Below are 25,459 nucleotides of genomic sequence, written 5' to 3'. Positions count from 1 at the left end.
TCATCTACATCTGGATTTTCAAGTGAAGATTCATTAAATTTAACATCTCTGTTAATGATGATCTTGTGAGCAGTAGGATCCCACAATCTGTATCCCTTAGTCCCATCACCATATCCAACAAAGATATATCTTTTTGATTTAGGATCTAATTTAGAACGCTGATGTTTCAGAACTAGAGCATATGCATCACAACCAAAAACTTTAAGTTTAGAATAATCACAAGGATGACCTTTCCATACCTCTTGAGGAATTTTGCATCCTATTGCAGTTGATGGTGATCGATTTATCAAATAGCAAGCTGTAGAAACTGCTTCTGTCCACAATTCCTTCTGCAAATTGGCATTACTAAGCATACTTCTTGCTCTCTCTAAAAGAGTCCTGTTCATGCATTCAGCAACTCCATTTTGCTGAGGAGTATATACAGTGGTTTTATGTCTTTCGATCCCAGTGTCCTTGCAATAATTATCAAATTCCTTTGAAGTAAACTCACCACCATTGTCATTTCTTAAACATTTAATGGTTCTTCCAGTGATGTTTTCAACTAATGCTCTAAACTGTTTGAAAACTGTGAATGCATCAGACTTCTTCTTTAACATGTAGACCCACACTTTTCTAGAGAAATCATCAATAAAAGATACAAAATATGATGATCCTCCATATGAGGTTGTAGGAGATGGACCCCAAACATCAGCATGGATATAATCAAGGATTCCCTTACTAGTATGTTTTCCAGTTTTAAACTTCTGCTTGCTTTGTTTCCCAAATAGACAATGTTTGCAGAAATCTAACTTAACAGACTTTAAATTAGGAAGTAACTTACAATCAAATAAAATCTTTAAACCTCTTTCGCTCATATGGCCCAACCTTTGATGCCATAAAAGAATAGAATTAATGTCGTTTTCAGATACTATAGAAACATGATCTGACCCTGTTCTTCCTTCTAACTGAAAAAGATTTTCAACCTTCTTTGCTTTCATTACTAGCAAAATTCCTTTATAAACTTTCATTACTCCACCTTGAATAAAAATTTTATATCCATTAGTGTCTAGTACTCCTAGTGAAATGAGGTTTTTTCTTAGTTCAGGTACATGTCTTACATCAGTTAGAATTTTATTTGTCCCATCAAACATTTTAAGCTGGATGCTTCCAATTCCCACAATGTTACATGTGACATCATTTCCCATGTAAACTACTCCATCATTGATTGATTTATAAGTTTTAAACCATTCTCTATGAATGCACATGTGATTTGATGCACCAGAATCTAACAACCAATGTTGATCATGATTAGACAAACTAATTGATAACACTTCATCACTCATACCTAAAATGGATGCCGAACCTGTATCTGTCGTGTTTGCTTCTTTCTTCTCTATCGAAGAGTCTTCTTTGGATTTTTGCTGTCTCTTCCAACAGTCCTTCTTCAAATGTCCCGATTTGCCACAAAACCAACACTTTAACTTACTCTTCTTCCCTTTCGATTTTGAACGCGAGTTGTTGTGTTTACTGAAGCGTCTTTGTTTAGAACGACCTCTAACCATCATTGCTTTCTGATGTAGAGGTTTCTGAATTTGACCTCTTCCTTGTTTCTTTGGACAACAAAGCTCCAACAACATCATCAAATTCAAGGGTTTCTGATGAACTAAGACTTATAGAAGTAACAAAATGATCCCATGACTCGGGCAATGAGCATAATAAAGTTATAGCTTTATCTTTTGATTCAAATTTTACTTCTATACTTTCTAACTGCACCAGGAGAGTATTAAAGGTATTCAAATGATTAGTAATAGATGTACCTTCCTTCATGCGCAAACTATATAACTGTCACTTTAGAAGAATCCTATTGGTTAAGGATTTTGTCATATACAGCTTTTCAAGCTTTGTCCACAAACCAGCAGCAGTTTTCTCTGACACGATGTTAAACAAAACATCATTCGCCAAACACAGTCGAATGCCGCTCAGTGCTCTTTCATCCAAGTCACTCCATTCATCATCTGTCATGGTGTAAGGTTGTTTAGCTTTTCCCAATAGTGCCTTTGCCATGCCTTGTTGCACGAGTAGATCATACATCTTCACTTTCCAGATCTCAAAGTTGTTTTTTCCATTGAACTTCTCGATCTAAAATCGAGCACTTTGAGTTTTTGCCATGTTGTGTCACACAAAATCTCCAATTGCAACTTTTAATAAATGAAGTTTTTATTTAAAAAACTGCCCTTCATCAATAAAATGCCTTTGCCTTATAATATCATGGCATATTACCATTTAAAAACCCAATCTGATATAGATATAATATCATATCTAATACAAATCATTTTTTTTGTTTTGAAAAAAAAAAGACATTTCATGATAGCTTTATAAAAACCTTCAAATCAACTTTTTGTTTTAATGTACAAAGGCGACCCATTTGAAAACGTTTTGTCCTTTTTAAAGACCAATTTTCAAAAAACGTTCCAAATCATTTCGGCATATTAATAATTGGTGTCAACAGTTCAATGGCATTTAATAATCAATTTTTTCAACAGTTCAACGCCATGTTAATAATCGATGTTAAAAAAAACTTGAAAACACCATGCCGCTACCTTTCACCGCTCCAAATTCACTGGTTAACAGCGCTTTGCATAGCTCTGGTCTTTGCATAAATCTGCGTGGACAATCAACAGCCACAACCACGCAGTTCCAACCTCCAGCATTTGACGTGCTTCGCAATTTAACCTGGCCACGCAGTTCACCGCACTGTTCAACGCTGCCTGGCTCGTAGTCGTAACTGGCTTAAACACAAAAAAAATGGTCCATGGTCTGACAGTCCACGACACTGTGTATTTGCGCTGATCCAGAGTCACTCCTGGCGTCTCTGTCACACGCAACAAACTTGGCCTCTCAGCCTCTCTGGTACAGGCAACAGACACCACGCATGTACCAGCTCAACAACATTGCTCTGATACCAATTGTAGGAGAAAAAATTCAAAATGGAAACTAAATAAACATACACAGCATAAACAAACATAAAAAACACAAATATTTTAATGTGGTTCACCCAACCAATTTGGGCTACATCCACTGAACAGAGGCATCGACAATATTATTACTCAATAGGAGATTACAACAACATAATTCCTCACACCCTCTCAACACACATATCCTCTACGGGCTTACATTTTTATCGCTAGGAGTAGAAAATTGAATCATAAATTCTCTCACAACAAATATAGGATGCAATAACTCCTCCTCAGGAATAACATCATCAACATCCTTTATATATCTCTTAAGTAATGAATTATTGAAAACATCATGGAATTTCACTTTTAGAGGCAGTGTAGGTCGATAGTCCATTGGTACAATCCTCTCAAGGATCTCAAAAGGCCTGAAATACCATGGTGCCAACTTGGCACATGATCCAATCCTCAAAGAGCTCTTCTTGGGCTTGATGCACAAATACACATGCTCCCCAAACTGAAACTCCATGAATACCCTGTGCTGGTCCACATAACTCTTATCTCTATCATTTGATGCCTTTAGATTCTTCTTTATAACCTCCATTTCATGTTCCATCTCTGCCAACATATCTAGTCCAATAAGTACTCTGTTCACTGGATCACTCCAGTTGATGAGAGTATTACAACTCCACCCATACAATGCCTCAAAAGGACTCATCCTTAATGACTCCTGATAACCATTGTTGTATGCGAACTCAACTAATGGAAGATACGCCTCCCATATCCTTTGCTAGTGCATCAAGTACATCCTCATCATACCCTCCAAGATCCTATTGACCCTCTCTTTCCATCCATCTGTTTGTGGATGATAAGATGTATTGAAGGCCAACTTTGTACCCAACCCTGCAAATAGCTCCCTCCAGAAATTGGAAGTGAAATTTGCATCCCTGTTCGATATAATATTCTTCGGAACACCATGTAATCTCACTATCTCTCTAATGAAAACCTGTGCCACCTCCTGGCTGAATATGTAGTCTCCACTAGAAGGAAGTGAGATACCTTGCTCAATCTATCGACCATGACCATAATAGAATCATGTTGTCTCACTGTCCTCAAAAGACCTGTAATGAAATCCATTTAAATGACCTGCTATTTCCATTCTGTAATCGCAATAGATGGTAGTAGACCACCTAGATGCTTACATTTTTCCTTTACCTGTTGACAACCTAAACATATTTCCATGAACTTTGTCACTTCCTTCTTTAGATTCGGCCAATAGTAGAACGTATTCACCGCCGTCAATGTCTTCTGATATATTAGGTGACTTGAGTATCACTTGACATGAAACTCCCTCAAGATAAGCTTCTTGAGCTCACTACAATTCAACATGAAAATTTTGTCCCTGAATTTCACCAAACCATCTATTGTGAGATGATAGTCTACATCCTGATCACCTGTACCTATATTTGTACCTGTACATGTACCTATATACGTACCTATACCTACACCTGTGCATGTACATGTACCTGTACTCTGTTTTAACCTGTGCTTGATCTCCATGTACTTGTCATCCCATTCTCATGCCTACAAGATCCTATCCTGTAACTCTGTCCCATAAGAGCTCATAGCTACTATATGATTTACCTGTACCTTCCTACTAAGAGAATCTGCAACTTGGTTCTCCTTTCCTTTGATGTATCTGATCTCAAAGTCGAACTCACTAAAGGTAGCCAGCCATCTAGCTTGCTTGCCATTTAGATTCCACTGGTCAAACAAATACTTCAGCCCACTGTGATCGCTCATTAATACAAACCTCCTGCCAAGAATATTTTTCCTCCACATCTTCAATTCATGTATGATCGTTTCTAGCTCAAGATCATGTGTCAGATAGTTCTGCTCATTCTCATTCGGTTTTTGTGACTCATAGCACACTACTTGTCGTTTTTGCATGAGAAATCCACCAAGTCCTCTCTTGCAAGCATTTTTACAAACTACAAACTCCTTGTTTGGATATGAAATATTTAATACTGGTGCATGTGTCAACAACTGCTTGAGCTACTCAAAACTAGTTGCACATTTATCAGTCCATTCAAACTTCTTACCTTTCCTTTGCAATGATGTGATAGGATATGCAATGCGTGATAAGTTCCTGATGAACCTCCTGTAGTAACCTTCCAATCCCATGAATGATCTCACCTCATCCACATTCTTAGGAGTTTCCCGCTCCATGATGGCCCTTATCTTTTCTGGATCTACTGCTATGCCTTCCTTGGAAACGACATGTTCCAAGTAATGAACCTTTGTCTTAAAGAAGATGCACTTGCTAAGCTTAGCATACAATTGAGGCTCTCTTAGTAGTCTCAACACTGCTACTAAATGCTTGACATGTTCTTCCTCATTTTTAAAATATACCAATATGTCATTATTGAATACAATAACAAACTTGTCTAGATAAGGATGCAACACACTATTCATCAAACACATAAATATAGGTGGATCATTAGTCAAGCCGATTGGAAATACAAAAAACTCACAATTCCCATACCTGGTCGTGGACGCAGTCTTGAAGATATCCTCTTCCTTGATGCATACCTGATGGTATCCCGATCTCAAGTCAATCTTAGAGAACATTGTTTCTCCCTCCAATTGGTCAAACAAATCATCAATCCTCGACAATGGGTAGTTGTTCTTAATCATTACCTTATTCAACTGCATGTAATCAATGCACAATCTGAGAGTACCATCTTTCTTCTTTACAAAAAGCATTTGGTGCACCCCAAAGTGATACACTTGGCCTATTGTATCCCTTGTCAAGCATCTCTTTTAACTGCAATTTCAACTCTACTAACTCTGGAGTGCTTATCTTGTAAGGTTCCTTCGATGTTGGTGTTGCCCTTGGAACCAACTCAATAGAGAAATCCACTTCCTTGTGAGGAGGTAACTTTGGAATCTCTGCTAGAAACATATCATGATACTACTACAATACAGGGTACGTCTTGAAGATTTCTGCATCCTCGACATCTTTTCCCTTGTCGCTAGATATATGTACTACAAATAGCACACAACCTTTTCTGGAACTACGCTTAGCCTACATAGCGGTAACCATCCTCACTAATGTAGGCTTCTTCTTCCCCTGCAAAGTTCTCTTTTCCCCACTATCATCCACACACTCAATGGCCTTGTCGAAGAAATCCACTTTGGTGCTGTGAAGGTACAACCAATCCATACCCAAAATCATACCATATGATCCCAATGGTAGTACATTCAATTGTGTTGTTGTAGGCATACCATTTAACTCAAATGCACAAGCTTTTACCCAATGGTGAAATATATTCTTTGTACCTGTAGGCAATTGTACCAACCAAGATTCTACATGCACTTCTTTTCTCAAACCATACATATCCACCAAGTCATGATTAATATAGCTATAGTTAGATCCAGGATCAATCAAAATAGAAAAAACTTGATCACAAAGCTTATCATCCATCTCAATGATAGATGCCTGATGATCCGCTTGCCTGTTGTCCACATGTTCATAGATTCGAGGAATTCTATGAACAACATCACCAACTGTATGCGCGTCTTGGGCATTATAGATCTGGGTTCTACCACCACTTTGATACTATGAAAAATCCCTCTTATGATGATCCTTACCACATATCCAACACTATAATGGTTCTCTACCACTGCCTCTAACCTGCTTCTCTCCATATCCCTTCTCAGTTGTATTTAACTTCTTGTAAGCGACTAAATTTTATTTCTCACTTACATCTTGAGGTCTTCCTTCCTTTGGTGACCATTTTCCTTTAGCTTTCTCATTTCCTTTCAAGTCACACTTAGGCTCAACTTTGTACTTCGACTTCTCATAACAATGTTTTAACTTTTGGATGGCATTCTCCAATGATATAGGCTCATCGAACTCAATCCGGTTTCTGTATGCTATTGGCAATCCATTGATGAATCTCTAAACCTTGGTCTTATCCTCCTTGAGTTAAGGCACATATCTCAACAGCCCTAAGAACCTTCTAGTATACTCACCATCTGTCATGGAACCCATCTGCAACTCATAAAACTCATTAGCTCTTTCATCAAAGTATCTCTCTGACAAATACTTCTTCTTGAAGAGCCTATCAAACTCATGCGAAGTCAAATCACCCTCATGTATAGCTTTAACATTCTTCACATCTTCCCACCAAATATATGCTTTACCTTTGAGACTGAAAGTGGTTATCTTTGCTTTCATGTTTTCTAAATAATCATGCAATCTGAAGACCTTCCTCAAACAAAGCAACCATGCCTCTGTATTCTGTGATTTCTCCATCTCTCATCAAAGGTAGGTGGATTTTCTTTCTTAAACTTATCCGAAAGTATCCCCTATCACTCCTCCTGTAAGGATGATAACGATGACAATCATGATTCCTACCATAACTAGAACTAGAATAGTACCTATGTCCATCACCTCTCCTATCCGGAGTGTCCAACAACCTGCCATCTCTGATTGTGCAATCTCTGTCCGACCTGTGACCACCATAAGACCTACTGCCATATGCCCCATTAGTTCTATCCCTTTTCTCATGGCTAATCTGAAGTGGTCCCTATCACTGCAAGTCTAACAAACTCTAAAGTAGTATTACATTAACCTTTGTTTGTTTCTCTTGTGCCTGCATGATTTTTTCATTGTTTGCCTTACAACTCCTTATCTCTTCCTTCAAGCCTCTCAATATATCTACCAAATCAGAAGAGTTCCCAACCCCACATTGCTCATCTAATTCATAGTAAGAGTCTTTGTAGTCTACCATCTTGCTATCCATTTTGATCTCTTTCATGCAAGCATACTATGTTAGCTAAACCATATCACAATAAACCAACATACCTTAGCATACTTCGGGGAGGATACCTCATCTATAAGATCAACAAATCAACGTGATACATGTACAATATAATCATGACGTCATATAAAATATAACACAAAAGCATGTAATCATATGTCCATCATTCTAGCTAGAGTCAAGTCATTAGTGCATGAACATATCAACTACACATACCATGACTTCATGCATGAAAACACAAGCATACCAGTGTACAATGACAATACACAAGCACGAACAACATGTAACCAATCATACACTCATGACAACATGCTTCATAACAAAAACATCCTCATTCACATGGTGACACCACTACTGTAATGAATGACACCATGCATATGCAATAAGCATTCAAGGATGACTGGCACATGTGCAACTGACATGAATTCATGACGAGCACATTCACCCAAGGAGAGTGCAACCATGCTCTGATACCAATCTATAACCGCCCTCCTCCCACATAGACCCAAGTAACCAGCGAACCAGGGTAAAAGTGTGACAAGAGGCTACTATGATATGATTCAACCTCCTTGGTGACCTTAAGGAAATGGAAGCAACATAAACACATTAACTATACCTACTACATCAGCAACAACACCTCCAGGAGACATCCCAACCACTTAGGCATCCTGCCCCTGGGTCCCACTACATTTTAGACCTTTTTAACTTTGGATGCTCTCATTCTACGGGCATGCCTGTCAGGCGGAAAGAGTCGATTGTGCGGACACAACCAACCTCCCTAGGAGCCTAAGACTCTCTAGTGACAAACAAGACAAACAAGAGCAATCCTTCTCTAAACATGCATTTACTATATAAGAAATCAAGTGTTTAGATCCTACCTGTAATCCAACGCTGTTGTAGCAGTCCAGCTCCGCTGATCCGGATGAGCTCCTCCTTCACTTTGAAACCTGCATACACTAACAATCAAACGATTAAATAGCACTTGATAATCTCATAAAATAAAACATATTTAACACATAGACCAAGGAGTACATGAAACAACTCATAAATAACAAGTTATTGAGAAGAATGGACTCATTTTCATTAATAGGTAACAAAAGGAACAAATACAACCTGAGCCTTGGTGTTGTGCAAGTCCCTCCCAGGGTCCATCAAGAGTTCTCCTTTACTTTGACAAAGCTCACCCACTTCCAAATAGAACAAGCAAAGATGGCAATCTCTCCTCACAAGCTTCTAAATGGGAGTCCTAATTCCTGCAACATTTACCCTTAGAAATGTGTAGCTTTCAACCTCCTCTCCTTCTGGCCCAATGCCTGTATTTATAGTGCTCAAGAGGAAGTTAATCAGGTCCACCATCAATGGGATAATCCCCTCTTTGGATGGGATAGCTCCCTTATTGATGGGATAAGTTCCTCTTTGGTAGGAGTGCATGAACCATCTGGAGGCGCTCAATACACGTCGAACAACCTTCTAGAATGCTCTAGAAATGACCACAAGTGACTTTTTAAAGATGAAACTTGCGCATTTTAACCTTTACAGGGGGACGCACCTGCCCCTTTACATACAGAGCGTCCAAAGACGCAGTTTTTGTGAACATTGGGTGCGTCCCCGCAGGTAAGGTTGAGAGAACCTGCGTCCCCAGAGATAAATACATTTATAAAAGACTTTCTCTCTTTTGGAGTTTGACATGGAGAGCAGAGGCATAAGACTTGCCTAAGAGGATAGCATGACTGTTGATTGAGCCATACTAACTGTAAATAGTCATGGTGACATTTTTTAGTGTAACAGATTGCCCCCTAAAGTGCGAAGTCTGTAATAGATTAGGGTTTTGTATTATCTAGGAAGGGTGAAGCGCTTTATCATTTCAAGGATTATCTCGTCGAGATCCTGGTCAGAACCTGCAATTTTCAACACAAAATACATGTATAAGATTATATCATCACTGAGGTAGGCATTCCCATACTCAGATTAAAACTTTAACTAACAGACTAACTACTCTGATACAGGAATAATCTTGCAGTACATCATAATCATAGACTTTTGTAGACACAGTATGGGCGCAGCCATCTGTTTATGATTATTCTACTTAGATAATGAATACAAAATTCCTCGCAGCCTGGATGGTGGAAACTAGATCCAGGGTCTTCATTTCTACTTCTCGAATTGGTACGATTCTAGCCATGCGAATAAATGAGTTGATGTCGAACATGGTAGAAACCACTTGATTACCAGTCGATGGTGTAAACTGTTAACAAGCGTGAGAGAGACCACCAGTAATGTCAATGGTTCTCAAAGTACCCAGTACAATCCATGAGATGTGAATGAATGAGTTGATGTCGAACATTTCACGGAATCCTTCGATCGAAAGTCAATGATGTAAACTGACGTCAAAGGCGAGAAACCTGCCATTGATGCATGCAGAATTCAAGGTACTGACGATTTCTAAGTCATCTCTCTAGATAATGTGCTGATGTCGATAGAAAGCGACCCGTTGCAGGCAAGCCCGCAACACGAAATCATTGTTCAAGTTGAAGAAATGTTGCTGTAAGGACTGACTCAGGGATGGTCAAACGGATGACAAGTATTTTGCAGATGAAAGTTTTGCTTGCAGACCTCTTGAACACATAACGACACGACAGATGGCTTGGTGATGAATAACTCAAATTTAATCCCTGGAACCCGGCTGAAGACTTTCAAAGTGGTTTGATCAACAGTGAGGTAAAGGATTTCCCAACCCAGGTGAATGAAAAGTGTCATGTTCAAGAGTGGTAATAAAGTTTCTTCTGAGACAAAAGATAACAAATAGGTTCATTCTTCTCTCTTTTCCCCCACCATTTCTGGCAAGTACCTCTTTATTTTTAACAAGCTTGAGGAGGATAACATATGCTTGATTATAAGCTCATCCTTCGGATGAGTCCATCCTAGTTTTGATTCGAACCCTAGGAAGGAGTGGTTCGTTCCCGTTTGTAATTGAACAGGTCCTTTACTGTGAAATGTTTAACGAGCCCAGTATAGGAGAAACTCGGCGTTTTTCAATTTTAGAGAGTCTGAAAAACTTAAGAAGACTCCAAGTTGAACTTTTTCGTAGATTTGTGTCCCTCAAGCCCGAAAAAGTATAAAATAATACCTGGGGGAACCGCTTGATCTTGCGACCAAGGAGTACTTTCATAATTAGTGCCACTGACCTGAAAAGTAAAAAGTGATCAAGGGCACGTCGTTTTATTTCCGTATCGAGTTTGAAACGACAAAAACCCGGCAATATTTTCCTGATTTTACGGTCAGAAAAGAGCTATAAGGGGACCGTCTTTTAATTCCGTTTTAACGAGTGTAAAAGAAACGCTCGGCAATATTTTCATTTTTTAGGAGTGAGAAAAGGGCTTAAAAGATGACTCTGATATTTTGGTTTGTGAAAAATGACAATTTTCCCTCTAAGTCCCTTTGTCCTGCACAAAAACAACACATTACTCATACCTGTTTAAGATAGGTAAAAATACATCGAAAAACATCCTTCCATGGTGAAAAATGAACAAATTCATCCAAAAAACCTATAAAAATACTTTTTACCATGTCATTTTTACCATTTTACTGTTGAGGTTGAAAAAAGGGCTTTTGGCAAGAAACTTCCCGTGGTCGCTGCGGAAAATCCGACCGTCAAAATCGAACGCCGTCTCTTCCAGGTATTTTACAACATCCTACTCTTCAATTTCATCCGATTAAAATTGTATTTTAGGTTTTAGTTTTGTTTTTTGGGGGGGTTTAGGTTTCAAAATGCGCTCTGCGGTGGACGCAGGTGCCCTTCGGGTGACCTGCGTCCCCCGACTTTTTCCTATACAGGAAAATGGTCGGGGGACGCAGTCCACCTTCAGGCCAGCTGCGTCCCGACGCCCTGTGTTCTAAACGCGGGGTGCGTCCTCCGTGGAATGCGGAATTTGAAACCCCAATCCTCACAAATAACCATTCAAATTTCCCCAAATTAATTCTAATCATTGTTTCTTGGTGTGTAGGGCACTCACCATGTTGGATTGGAGAGAAAGAGAGCACGAGGACATTGATTTAGCTGCAATTGAACATCAACCTTCCATTGATGCCCTAAAAGCATGCAGGTTATATAAATACTGGGCCATACCAGGCATGAGGGCTCAGGTAAGATTCTTAGAATGGCTGGTTGAGAGATGGAACGTTCAAGAACAATGCTTTTACATCGGAGGGCACCAGCTCGAGATAGAGCCCTCTGATATATACTTTCTCACTAGCTTGTCAAATAGAGGTGAGCAACTCAATCTAGCCGGGACTAGGCCCGGTGGCCAATCCCTTGCTAGTCTCCGGGCAGATTGGTGCACACCCAATGCACACCATGCGAAAGGCGTGGAAATCAAACACATCTCTCTGCGTGAACTCAAAGTTATAGCTTTCACGGTTACTAGAATTTGCGGCGCAGCCGCTTTACATATTGCTTCCGGGTCCCAAATGCGGATGGCGATTGACTGTTACCAAGGCACCATTTTCAACTGGTGTGATGCTGTGTCGGCTAATATGAAGAGCCAACTGACTAAGGCAAAGAACGGACGACTGAAAACCTTTGGATATGGGCCTTTAGTCGTGAGCTTTGCCTTAGAGAGAGTTCCGATGCTGATCCCTCAGCAACTCACTGTTGATATCTTGGGTCCTCGGGAGCCAAAGCTGGTACGATGGGTTGCGGTGATGGCCCGGCATCCTGACGAGGGCGCGGCGGTTGTTCGATTCACTGATAGTTATTTTCACTGGTTAGAGGACCAGGTTTTTTCGATCCAGGACTTTCCGTACGCCGGAGTAGATTTTCGAGGTGATCCGGACACGGTTCTTCCACAGGGAGAACAATGGGATGACAGAGGTACTTTATTTTTCACAAGTTTTCAAATTATGTATTTTTTTGTTTTTTATATATATCGCCTCAAAACTGACAGTAAAAATTTTCAAAATGCAGATGTTGGTCCACAGCGCCCAGCCAACCTCCGGCCTTTTGAGAGGAGACATCCAGTTGCACCGGTACCGGCCCCACAGGACGCGGCTGTAGAGACACTAGCTGAGTTGGAGCATGATCTAGAGCGTCTAACGGCGGATATGCCTGAGACTACCATGGATGATATTCCTATCAGACTTCAGTGCTATGTAGTCGCTGTCCCTGGACCGTTTAGGAGATTTTTGCGTAAGGTAGCCCGTGCAGTGGTGTCGTATAGGGAGCACCACCAGTGATTGGCTAGTCACTTTGTAGACACATGTGACATTTTTGACTTTTTGTACTTTATCATTTTTGCCGATCATAAGGTGTTTTTCAACCTATGATCGAAGACGATGTATATTTTTTGACACACTCCTATCTATATATATATCACTATTACCGGCTTATCTTGTTTAACATATGTGATGAAATGTTTTTAAATTTACTTGCATGATTTATCGTAAATGTCTGTCCAACATTCGAGAAGCAATTGCATCTGCTAATGTATTTAAAGACCTTGGAATATGCTGATATTCAATGTAATCAAATTCACGTTCCAAGAGACGCACTCTCAAAAACAACCTTAATAACACAGGATTTCTAATGGCATATACTCTATTAAGCTGTAATACAACAAGTTCAGAATCTAACCTCACTATCAAACGTCGAATTCCAAATGAAATAGATTCGGATAATAATTCAACCACTGCACTGTATTCTGCAATGTTGTTCGTTGTTTGACCGAGGCTTACCCCATGCATAGAAACTAACTCGTCAGAGGGCAAATAGATAACCCAAGCTACGGAAGAGATATTCCGTGTACTACGACAAGCACCATCAGCAAATCCAATGTATGTTTGGAGAGGCGTCGACATCTGCAATATCAAGAGTAAAACCAAGATAAGCCAGAATAACGACGAAAAACACACTCTCTAAGCTAAGCACACTGACTAACTAACAAACATACTAGCTAGAAAGAAAACCTAATCTAACTAAAAATTCTCCATACCCACCATTTAAGCATAATACCTCTTTAGGTAAAGTCCATTTCTGGGTTTACCCAAAGAGTCCCCATCAAAATCAACCAGCTCATAAGCCCCTTTTGCTAGCTTTCGCTTTACAATGTAGGGTCCATGCCACATAGGAACGAATTTTCCAGCACCTAGCTTATCGTTAGCTTGATCATATAATAGCACTAGGTCTCCCTCCGAAAAACTTCGAGGGGTCACATTTCTATCATACTGAGCTTTCATTCGCTTCGCGTGAGTCTCGATTGCCAATGTAGCGTCACGTCGAGTCTCATCTAATTTAGCTAAGTACAATAAACGTTTCTCCTCTTCGGAAGTAGCTGGAAGTAATTCGACAGCCATTTGAAGTGATGGGATTTCGCATTCAATGGGTAACACAGCTTCCAAGCCATAAACTAGCTGGAAAGGAGTGAACCCTGTTGAAGTTTTCACTGAGGTTCGGTATGCCCATAGCGCTGAAAATAACATGTTGTGCCAGTTCGACCGATGAATACCAATGGTTCGTCGGATCATGATAACTAGAACTTTGTTGATAGACTCAACCAAACCGTTGGCTTGCGGATAATAAGGAGTAGAGCTATCGTGGCGCAAACCAAGCTGGCTTGTAAGCTCAGTCATCATGATGTTTCGAAAATGGCTCCCATGGTCAGTAATGATTGCTTGTGGGACACCAAACCTAGTTATAATATGATTGAATACGAAAACTGCAGCTGTTTTGCCGCTTGCGTCGAATGTAGGCATCGCCTCGGCCCATTTAGTAAAGTAATCAACCGCGAGGATGATATACGCATGCCCCCCGGCCGAGTGAGGGTTACAAGTAATAAAGTCGATACCCCATTTGGCGAATGGACCAACGACAATTATAGGGTGGAGAGGAGCAGGTGGTGCGCGCATCTTGCGATCAAACACTTGACAGTTGTGGCACTTCCGGACTGCAATGATACAATCTTTAAACATAGACGGCCAGAAATAGCCAGCGCGCAACACCTTCTGAGCTGTGGCATACCCAGACATATGACCGCCACATGCTCCAGAGTGACAATCATTCAAAACCCTCTCAGCCTCTTCATGGGTTAAACAACGTCGAAAAACTAAGTCTGCCCCTCGGCGATAAAGTGTATCTCCAATAATTTTGTATTGCTGGGATTGAAACCGAATTTTTCGACGTTCCGCTTTGGAAGCTTCAGGCCGAAAGGTTTGGGTTTGGAGATAGATGATTATATCTCCGTACCACGGATCTACAGTACTGATAAGAAACAAAGATTCGTCCGCAATGGACTCCTCTGCCACAGTCTCTGTGTCAGCACACGGGAAATCACACATCAATTCCGCAAAAACTAAGGATTTCTTAGACTTGGACTTCTCGAACTCCAAGTCGAACTCTTGCAGGATAACGATCCATTTAGAGTACTTGCCCCCTAGCAGTTGTTTTGTCAAAATATAAATCATAGGGTTGCAATCCGAAATAACTGTAGTTTTACGGAGAAGAATGTAGTGACGAAAACGCTGGACAGCTTGAACGGCTGCCAGGGCCAATTTCTCCACATGCGAATATTTTAGCTCAGTGGGATTTAAGGTCCTACTAAGATAATATATCACATGTTCCGCTCCGAATTCATCTTCTTGAACTAACACCATTCCAATGGTGGAATGTGAAGCTGCAAGGTATAAGAAGTAGTCCTGGTTGTAGTTGGGAGGATGCAACAACGGTGCATGGGTCAACGCGTGTTTAAGTGCATCAAAATATTGTTGGGCAATCTCGTCCCAAAAGAATTGAGCGTTCTGTTTCAACAACCGTGTAGAACCTTTAGTGACCTCGGCATAGTTTGGGATGAATCGGCGTAAAAAGTTCGCTTTCCCTTGCAAACTTTGGAGTTGGCGCAAACTCGAAGGAGGAGGCAATTTGATGATAGCTTCGACCTTCGAGGGATCGACGCGAATGCCGGCTTTTGAAACAACAAATCCCAGCAATCGACCTGTTTCTATACAGAAAACACACTTGTGGGGATTCAACCGAATTCGATAATGCCTACACCTCATAAAGATTGCTCGTAGGTGGACAAGGTGATCAGCTCGATGTAAAGAATGAGCAGGCAAATCATCGAGGTACGGTTGCACAATGTGCTTGATGTCATGAAATGTGTAAGAAATCGCCCGTTGAAAAGTGGCCCCGGCATTCTTAAGCCCAAAAGGTAATTTGCAATAAGCAAATGTCCCCGATGGACAAATGAATGCCGTTTTTGGTTGGTCGGCAGGTAGAATATTGATTTGATTATAGCCCGAAAAACCATCCATAAAGGAAAACATTTCACTTCCGGCACAATCATCAATAATTTGATCGATATAAGGCGTAGGATAGTTGTCTTTTGGACAAGCTCGATTTATATCCCTATAGTCGATACAGATTCTTATTGTTCCTTGTTTCTTGTTGACTGGAACAATATTCGATACCCAATCCGTTAACGGGATCAGATATATGAAACCTGCTTTCAACAGCTTTTCGACTTCTGCTTTAATCGCAGCCGCTTTTCGAGGGTGAATCTGACGCAACCGTTGCCGGACGGCTTTAGCATCCGGGTAGGTCTTTATTTCATGAACAACAATGGCAGGATCGATTCCTGGCATTTCCTCGTAAGACCAGGCAAACACATCGCGGAATTCTTGGAATAGGGCCTTGTAAGTTTGGATTTCATCTTCTGTACATGCGGCACCTATATGAATGTTTTCCTCAATTCCGGGCTTCACTGAAATATCAATGGGAATAGTACGAGAAATATTCCCTAAATTCAACTCTGAATCAGAATGTTTCGTTGGATCCTGAGCGTCTTTGACATATTCAGCGGTAAAGATAGATGAAAAATCATTTTCAAAAGCATCATCCTTAGGTAAAAACGAAGATCTGTGATGGAGATCTTCCCATGGTAGATCGTCTACACTTAGGATTTCGCGAAGTTGCTCGTCAGATGACACGACTTCGGGAAACGCTATCCGTTCTAAGGTTGAGGTGAAAAGTGATTCTTCACTGACCACATTCATTTGGTCGATTTCGGTTGAACGCGAGTCGGTAAAAGACATGACAGCCTCATAAGCAATTTCATATGGACTCAAAGGCATAGCATCATCGAATGAGTCTATCTCAGATTCAGATGGGACAATCCAAGGATCATCATAAATAATGTTTTCTGATGTAATCATATGAATTGTTGCAAATGAAGGATCTACGCTGAGTGGAGGGAGAGGAAAAGTTCCCAGTAAACCGGAATCTTTAACTAAACCTACGCCAACGTCCCTATAAGGGATTGTCGTCTTACCGACATGCTGGATACTCTCTGAAGAGGCTGGGTCAGATGAAAAGTATGTCAGCTGATCAATAGTCACGATCTTACCGTTATGTGGAAACTTAATTACTCTAAAGACCGATGAAACGACCGCCGTCATAGCATATGACCAACTTCGACCCAAAAGAAGGTTGTAGTCTAGAGGGGCATCAACCACCTCCACATCCAGACTAACGGTTTTACCTTTGACCCCTATAGGCAATTCCTGTAGAATACCAAACGGACGGAACCCACGGCCATCAAAGGCCTTAAGGATGGTGGGGGATTGGTTCAACGAAGGAGAACCAAGAGATCTCCAACATTGAATCGACATAATACACGTAGAGGCTCCCTCATCAATCACAGTCCGATGAATAGGCCTGTTTTTGACTATCACTGGAATTTGGAAAGCCATTTGATGGGGGAGACGTGGTGTACTATTTTCTAGATCGAAGATTATCAGGTTCGGGTCCTGAACATCAACAGCTCCGATAGCCGACAAAAGTAATTTTCGTTGTGCTGGGCATGATTGCAGTACTTCTAACGCCGACATTGCTAAGGGTGAAACAGCTAAGTCCTCAACAATGTTGTAATTCTGGGCTGCTCTCGCATGTGGATTGAAAGCAGACCTTCGAAGTACACCCTTGGCGGGCGGTTTAATTACTAAGTCCGGGTTAGGTTTCTCAATCTGTAGTGGATCGGAACCAGGAGCTGAGGTTGATGGGTTAGAGTGAGAAGATTCTGCTTCCTTACCATCAACAGGAGCCTTACTACCATAATCTTGCGATCGAGTCGCAATCCTCACATGAGACATCATCAAAATGGGTTCTTCACTGGCATTCGAGGAAGAACCTATCATCTTATTCTCCTGCTCCGGGAATGGATTTTTTAACACAGCAGGAGTGGGAGAACCTTTGACTATTTTCACAACCTCGGCCCGATGAGGGCAATCTCTCGTAAAATGATCCTCTTCACAAATAAGACAAGGATATCGAGGTTTGCGTTTTTCGTCATTGGTTTCCGACTTTTCCGTTTTCTCCTTCGGAGCCTTGTCTGATTTAGCCTTCTTCTTTCCTTTCTTCTTTCCACCGTTTTTTGATTTAGCCGTAGATGTCTCTACAGCGTGAATATCGGCGGTAAGTTCAGGAGAAGACTCTCCTGTCGGGGAATCAGGCAAAGTGATAATAGGAGTAGTTGAAGCCTTGGAAGACTTCTTCTTGCTCTTTGTATTCACGATACCAATCATACCATCAGCGGCATGAGATCCCGAAGGAGCAGCAGCAATTTGATTCGATTTTGGAAGATCCGGAATCTTCTCGTGTAACGTACCCGATTGAGTATAAACTAAGTCAAGGTATTGCGCCTGAGCAATGACTTGCTCCTCAGTAACTACTCCGGCCTTAGCTACATCTTCAGTAATCTTCGGTAATAATGATTTAACAAACCATTCAGCTAAGATTTGGTCCGGGATAAAAACTTTCACTAGCCTTCTTCGACGTCTCCACTCATGAATGTGATCAGAAATATACGTGGACGTCGATTGTTTTAGTGAAGTTAATAACTCCGTGCCGTTATCGTATCTGACCGGCAACTGAAAGTGAGTTAAGAACGAGGTAGCTAACTGGCTAAAATTGTAAAAAGAGGCCCGTGGTAACTCAATGTACCACTTGGCCGCGAGACCAATGAGTGTACGCTGGAAAAGACGTAAGCGGATCGAATCATCCGAGATAGAATTTGAAGCACACCAGAGGTGGTAAGTCATCACGTGATTGGACGGATCCTCTCCAGACTTACCTTCGAACTTGGGTATATCACTGGGCAACTTATTTGGCATTGGCGGCCAGAACTGAAGATATTGAATTGGATCGTTCGTTAGGCGCATCAAGTCTGGTAAATCCAAAGTTGCGATAAACGGTAACTGCCGGTTAGGATCTCTAAAACTCTGGGTCACAATACCAGCCCCAGGAGGAGGATATCTAGGATAACTAGGAACAGGAGTCGCATTTGGGATATTATATCCTCCTGGAAAACCAGGATTAACCGGACCGTACTGGGGTTGTTGAGGTTGTTGATAAGTGTACCCAGGATACGGTTGATACTGGTAAACCGGCTGTTGGACAGCTTGCCCATGTTGGTACTGTCCCTGGTACGGAGGTTGAACAAATTGAGGTTGAGTAGTGACAACCGTACTTATACCAGGCTGACCTACAGGCATATGGACCGTGGTTTGAATCGTAGATCCAGACAACGGTAAAGATGTCTGAGGAGTGGTCACAGGGACAGTAGAAACTGGAGCCATCGATACTCCAGAAGTAAGTATGGTAGATGTGGCGGTAGTTGCAGCAGCCGTTTGAGATGGAGTACTAGGTGCGATTGGCGGCTGAGTAACTACCGAAGTTACAGAAGTTTGAACATTTGACTGGACAGGTTGCGGTTGCTGGGGTGGACCAGAAACTACGGGTTGTCCAGCTTGAGGTACCAACTGTATACTTGGCTGCAACACCTGTTGACCCTGTGATGGATCCCACACTAACATTCCAGGGTATTGACCCGTAACAGATTGAGGATACTGAGATCCATAACCGGATTGAGGATAGGATTGATAATTGTAAGGTGCAGTTCCTATACTTGGAACATATGACTGACCTTGAGGCGGTTGATAACCTTGACTCGAGTATTGACCTTGAGGTTGATAACCTTGAGGTAAATACTGATACTGGGGTTGACCTTGACCTTGAGGTTGGTACCCTTGGGGTTGATACCCTTGAGGTTGATACCCTTGGGGTTGATACCCTTGAGGTTGCCATCCTTGAGGTTGCCATCCTTGAGGTTGATATTGATACTGAGGTTGACCCTGGGGTACATATTGAGGCTGGGGTTGACCTTGAGGCATGTATTGCACCATAGGCGCGTACTGACCTTGAGGTTGCCCCCCAGACACAAATGATGTACCTTGAGGTTGCCCCCCAGGCGTTAACTGAGGCTGCCCCCCAGGCGGTAATTGGCCACCTTGAGGTTGGGAAACGGGAACTGAACCTGACATCATGAAAATGTCTCCTACACCCAATGGTATATTACCATTGTTTCCAACTAATAACCCATGATCAACGGGTTGAGGAGATGCCCCCGCAAAGGTACCAGAAAGAGATTGATACCCAGTGGGAACAGAAGGATCGCCATGTAAGAAAGATTCAGGACTTTGAGTAAACACGGACGACTGACCAGACATATTTACAGGAGTATGAATACCTCCAGGTGGAAAAGGAGTACGAGGTGTAGAAAAACCTAGCCCAAAGTTGTCTAAATAATTGGTTAACGAAAGGTACCAAGTAGTACTTCTAGGAGGACTGTAAAAGATAGATTCACGCTCCCTTAGATCAATAGTAAGTTGATCTTCAAGGTTAGAGACGCCTATTTCTTCCTCTAGAGCAAGTTCTTCGATAGCAATCAAACCAGTAGGAAGATTTTCGGTGATAATTCTTTCTATTCTCGGTGAATCAGGAACACTAGAAGTCGGAGTAACAGCTTCAGATATTTCAGGTTCTTCGCCTGTATCACTAGCAGACGAAAAACTACCAACAAGCTCAGAAACTGTAACAGCTTCGGGATTATAACCTGTCTCTAAACCTTGGTAATCTGAATGGACTACCAAGGAATATTCTCCTTCTTCAGGTGAACCTACTCTACTGCCACTAGGAGGAGTTACAAGGACCTTTAAACCTTCTAGATTACCCGGGTCGTCTCGAGGAGGTGATCCCCTAAGCCTACGGGATCTTCTCAACAATTCGGCCACAGAAACAACTTCAGGAGACTGGCCCCGAAGTCTACGGGACTGTCTCGGTAATTCCGCCACAGCTAAAAACTTTTAACTACTACACACGAAAACAAAATAAAATTTCAAATCAAACCACCTAAAGTCTCTAAAGAACCAAACAAATTTGAATCACACGCCTAAAGAATCTAGGGCGTCAAACCAAGCACAAACAGTAGCCTTCCAGACCGAAAGCGCTAGTTGGTGATGAAGCCCAACATCGCTGGATTCAGTACAGAAGTGGCGGGTGGAACAGTTACCCCGACAACCTGCTTAATGAATAGACTGGACCAAGTTCCTCCACTTTAACCGTCTCGAGTGAAGTGAACCCCCCAGAAAATCCAAGTGAGTCTAGCCGACGTCTGCTCCAGGTACAGTGGGACCTTCCCTCCACCGTCACCTCGGTAGAATCCTAAAGATAATGGTCACTAAGGTTACCAACCGTAACAAATGCACCTAGGGGAACAGTCTAAACTCCGACAGCACGCAAGGGCAGAGTAGCAAGCTCAATCTGTTGTGGGGAAAAGTATCCGACTCGGATGACCCTATCCCTACTCTAAAGGTGACAGTCTTTAGCAACAACTGAAAGTAAAGCTTTAATGTTTTCCTTTATGAAAGTACAGAGAGAAGGAAGAAAAGATTAACCAACCGATGTCTTTCGCTTTTGTCGATCCTTATCCTCTCTCTTTGTCTCTTGTTCCCAGCTCCTTGCTCCCTTTGCCGGTCCAGCTACACACAGATCCTGCACAACAGAGAGAAGAAAACTACAAGATACATGTACTCATAACTGATGCATGGATTAGAGTGAATCAAATATACAAGTAAATACAATACATCAATGCAATACAAGTATATAGGAGAACATTCAAAGCTTTATTGATAAAAGTAACAGGGTTCTGAGAAGGTTACAACCATCAATGGCTCCAATCCAGCAGCACCTCCCCAGCAGCAAGAAGTCTCCTCTTCACCTCTGAAAAAACAATCACCCAATAGCTCTAACTGTAAACCAACAGCACTTCCTTACTTTGCACAAAATTCCAGCCTCCCTAGACCTCATGAGAGAGCTCTATATATAGGAGATTTGGAGAAAGGATGAGTCAGCTTGAGGCTGGCTTCAAGCTGACTAGTGTCCTCTCCCACTTCAGTTATACTTCAGTTCTTGAGTCCACTTGGAGATCCTTGCTTCCACTTGGAGTTTAAGAACCTCTTACTCATCACTGGGCGAATTCCCTGATCCAAGTGTCATTTTGGAAGCTTCCTGGGCATTGACACCTTGAGAAATGAGCCTGCCACTTGTCCAAACACGTTCAGCGCAGGTAGCTAGTGTTGGAGTTGACATTCAGCGCAGGTAGCCAGTGTAGCAGTTGACATTCAGTGCAGGTAGCCAGTGTAGCAGTTGACATTCAGTGCAGGTAGCCAGTGTAGCAGTTGACATGATCCAGAATTGCCTTGTTTTTGAGCGTTTTCAGGTGGAGAACTGATTTGAAGTGCTGTGGTTTGCTGACCTTGTTCCTCTAGGGGTAAGAACAACATGTTTAGGGACTTTGGATCCCTTTGATTATGGACATTTCATGCTTCATGCTGTAAGGCACAAAAATGTCTATAACAGTTGCCCCCTAAAGTATGAGGTCGTTTATCGGGTGAAATGCTTTATCCAGAGGATCCGAAGTTCATTCAAGTGCTGAGAGGTGCCCTGTAATACTGTACAATACAATACATTATTTTTCATTCTGTTTTCATGATCTAGCTGAGGCGGGCATTCCCATGCTCAACTTTATAAATACATTTTGGTACATAGAACAGACGATCGTCTGATGGTAGACTGATAATTCTCTGCTGAAATTATCATCCTTTGAATAGGATGATCATCTGCTGCAATGATGTACATGACAAATGTTTTTATATTTCCTGAATATATTTCGCAGCCCGGATGGATGAAACTAGATCCGGGGTCTTCAAACTCGCTCGATCTTCACTCTAAGTACAAGTCGATCCATGTGAGAATTGCACTGAAGTCGAACATGGAAAGACATCGCTTGATTACCGGTCAATGATGAAAACCGTTAACAAGCGCGAGAGGAATCACCGATAATGATAATGACCCTCAAGGTACTGCAGTACAATTCACGTGGCGTGAATAAAGGACTTGGCGTCGAACGCCACGCAAAATCTTCTGGTCGAAGGTCATTGATGTATACCTGTCGCCGGAAGTGAGAAACTTGCCATTGAGGCATGCAAGCTTCAAAGTACTGATGGGGTTGTTCCTAGATCAACTTCTTGGATAATGAGCTGAAGTCGACAAGAAGCGATCCGTCAAAGGAGGGCCTTAATGAATCCCACATCAATGACACGGAACGGAGCTAATGATTTTAGTGGAGGTGAAAACAAACTGTGACATATGATTCAGGGTGGCAATCATGAATGGATGAAGGATAATGTATGGCAGTGGATGGGACACGGTTGACACTTTCAGAATGACCTCTCTTGAACATATAACGACACTGATGCGATGGATCGGTAGCATTACCCCAAAATGTGGATGGTTTGGCGAAGACCATGGCGATGAGACCGGTGAATGAAACAACCCAACCCGATGTGGTACGGAGGAAAAGTGTCATGTTCAAGAGCGACTTGCTACCATTAAGCTTTGATGTTCTCCCAATTTTTCCCCAGTCATTTCTGACCAGTACCTCTTTATTTTTGTCAAGCTTGAGGAGGATAACATATGCTTGTTCTATAACCTGCCCTTCGGGCAAGCCCATCGCTATGTTTTAACGAGCCTGGCGATAGGGAAACTCGTTCTCGTCTAAAGACAAGTTTGTCGCTATTTAATCATTTTAACGAGTCTAACGACAAGCTCGGTCCTTTTCATAGAGAGTCTGAAAAGGTACAGAAAGTTAACTCCAAAATTCCTTTTTCGTCATCTAATCCCTTAAGTCCGAAAAAGTATAAAACAATACAGAAGGGATGAGTGTTCAGTACTTTTAACGAGCCGAACAAGACAAGCGCTCGATCTTTTTGTGCAATAATCCCTCAGGTCCAAAAAAGATTAAAATCTAGAGGAGGGATAGCTCTTCCGGTCGTTTAACGAGCTGGAAGGCCAAAACTCGGCAAACTTTTCATATTTTACGAGTCAGATGAAAAGAGCTCAAAGAAGACTCGTCTTTTGAGGAACGAGTGATAAACAGGGATAGCAGCAGATTCCAGGTACAGGTTGGAATTCTCCAATCACGGCAGTGTCACAAGGATGGCTAGGTGAAATCACTCTTCGCAGCTGTTTCTCAAAAGAGGTAAACACACAAATGGAGGTGAATGATCGGCCAAATGAAAAGTGGAGGTGACGGTGCACAAACACGACCAAGGCTTTTATGGCTGATGGATTTACGATCTCAAAAGGTTATTTACCGGGATAGGTTCTTTTTTTTAGATAAAAATGAGCTTAAACTCTGGAGGGAACATTGCTCACTGCTTTTATTTATTTTTTAACGAGCATGAAGACCGCGTTAAAACTGCTCGGATCTTGCGTTTATTTTTTAACGAGCATGAACTATGTGCTAAAACTGCTCGATGATAAGTTTGCATGCCCCCAGCATAATAATGAAAATCGAGGTGCATGCCCCCCAAGCTTCATTGCATTCAACTTGGTGGTTGGAATGAAGGTTTACCTTTGAATTTTGAAAAGGGGATTTGTTTCATTTCTTATTGAGGTTGACATAGTAAAAGAACTATCCTCATGACTCCTTGTTTCATTTTTTAACGAGGTTGACACGAGATAAGAACCGTCCTCGGAGCCGACAAAATATTTAGGAATCTTCCGAATCCAACCAGAAGATTGGATTAGATTTCATTTTGTAGGTTTCCACCGTGGCCACTCCCGCCAGATTACTTGGAGGCGGTAGGGCGAAAGTACCCATTAAGGCAGGGTCTTTTAGGAGACCTATTCCGATATTTTGAAGCAAATGATTCCTTCCATGGATCATTGGAATGCTTCCTGTAACTTGTGAACTGTTGGGGAGAAAAGTTTGTTGGTCAACGATTGTAATTCCTTCTTGGAAGGGAAATACAATCTTCCTGAAGTAGGTCGACACAACCGCGGCCATGGCATAGATCCAGGGCCTTCCTAGTAGGATGTTGTAATCGAGGTTTCCATCAATTACTTCAACATCAATTCCTACTGTTTTGCCCCCCAGTTCAACTTGCAAGTTACTTAAAATCCCGTATGGAGTGTATGATCGTCCATCAAATGCTTTTAACGTCGTTGAAGATTTCGACAAGGGTGGTGAGCCTAAATCTTTCCAGCAACTCATCGACATAAGACATGTAGATGCCCCCTCATCAATAATTGTTCGATGAACAGTTTTGTTGAGGGCTTTCACTTGAATAAGGAAAGCTAGTTGAGCTGGTAACTGAGGGTCATATCCTTTATGATCAAAGGCCACAAGATTGGAATCCATTGGGCCAATCCCACCTATTGCTGATAATAAAGCTTGCTCTTGGGAGGGGCAATTTTGTGGTACTTCAAGTGTCGACATAGTGGACGGCGATTGGGCCAGGTCCTTTACT

The sequence above is a fragment of the Pinus tabuliformis genome, chromosome 9, assembly GCF_031772625.1.
Source record: "Pinus tabuliformis cultivar Carrire ecotype Pingquan chromosome 9, CPIR1, whole genome shotgun sequence".
Lineage (NCBI taxonomy): Eukaryota > Viridiplantae > Streptophyta > Pinopsida > Pinales > Pinaceae > Pinus > Pinus tabuliformis.
The sequence above is the reverse complement of the archived record's forward strand: the minus strand, read 5'-3'. Positions refer to the sequence as shown.